The 1,232-nt window shown below is 36.1% G+C and overlaps 1 protein-coding gene across 2 annotated transcripts in view; it reads left to right on the top strand.

Annotated features, from left to right (window-relative positions):
• The window catches only part of LOC106878344 (zinc finger protein 135-like), a 34,737-nt gene continuing 33,505 nt past the window's right edge, over window positions 1–1,232 (top strand). For both annotated transcript variants that reach the window (XR_001410494.2, XM_052977693.1), the window contains exon 1: window positions 1–362. The gene's annotated coding sequence lies outside the window, so the exon portion shown is untranslated. The remainder of the gene's footprint in view (window positions 363–1,232) is intronic.

Here is a 1,232-nt window from a genome sequence, read left to right as displayed (position 1 = left end):
GGATAGGGTTAGGATCGACCACTCAAGACTAGCTAGCGCGACTGCGCATTCGGATCCGCGCTCCTTTAGTAGTACCCATCGGCAGTTCTCAAAATCGACCTCGGCGGAATTGGAACAACGGAATGGTGCTAAGTATTTTGCCCGGTTTCGTAACGATTCTGCCAGCTTGCTACTTTCCCGGTGCGGGATCGAACCCTAGTTACAGACTACAGAAAGTGAAAGAAAATACTCAATACAAACAAAACATGATTGAATAGAGCCACCTACTGGATCATTCGGGAAATAACTATTTTAAAGGGAAACAACCTCTTCAGACTATTCTTTCCAACGGGCACCTGCTGCGCTGTTTACATTTTGAAATGGTAAGTTTATAAACGTTCAGTTTAATTACGTCATAATGTGTATAAATGATTCAATTATGTGACGTCTCAAGGATACAGAAATATTATAAAAGGTGAAACACATACAACAATGGAAAAAGATATTTCTTCTCCAGACGTTTTACCTTTAGAACAGTGATAGTTCTACAGTTACCTGGGAATTTAAATTGAAATAAAAGTATGCAACAGGTAAGTCGTCTTAATGACATATTTCTGTGTAGCAGACCTGTAGTAATTTTCAGCCTAACGAGTTTTCTGGTAAGGGCTTCATTTATCTGTTTGTTGCGTCAATTTCTATTTCCTTGGAATCAACATAGTCCGAGTTTCATTTAAAAAATAGTCATAACTACAGAGTTGTACCCCCCACCGACTTTGGAAGGTCATAACTTTCAGAAAAATGAATATTTTTTTAATGAAATTTTCTATGCATATATTGTTTATTATTTAGATTCCGAATAAATTCCTTTTAACTGCCAAGAAAATGAATATTATTTCTTGAAATTTTCTATAAATATACCTTGATGCATGTATATTTCGAGCATGTAGAAATTTTGAAGGAAACAACTGCAGGTTATTTTTGAGAAGTGTTCCCCACTCGGTGGTGTTTCAGAGCAAATCGTCCATAATTGTTTCATTTTTCTCTATTATATGCGTATGTGCATCCGTAGATTTGTAACGAAGTAATACGCTGCTTCTGTTCTCTTCTACTTCTCTACTAGAAACGTTTACTTTGGGATTTACTTCTATTGAGAAAAAAAATCGTGTGCATGTTATTTTGAACGTAAGTTTTCTTATGACGGCTTCTCTTTTCTGCTTATTACTTAATTACAAATCTACGGATGCACATACGCA

This window comes from Octopus bimaculoides, chromosome 28 (genome assembly GCF_001194135.2).
Source record: "Octopus bimaculoides isolate UCB-OBI-ISO-001 chromosome 28, ASM119413v2, whole genome shotgun sequence".
Classification (NCBI taxonomy): domain Eukaryota; kingdom Metazoa; phylum Mollusca; class Cephalopoda; order Octopoda; family Octopodidae; genus Octopus; species Octopus bimaculoides.
Note: the sequence above shows the minus strand (reverse complement) of the source record. Positions and strands in the feature narration are given on the sequence as shown.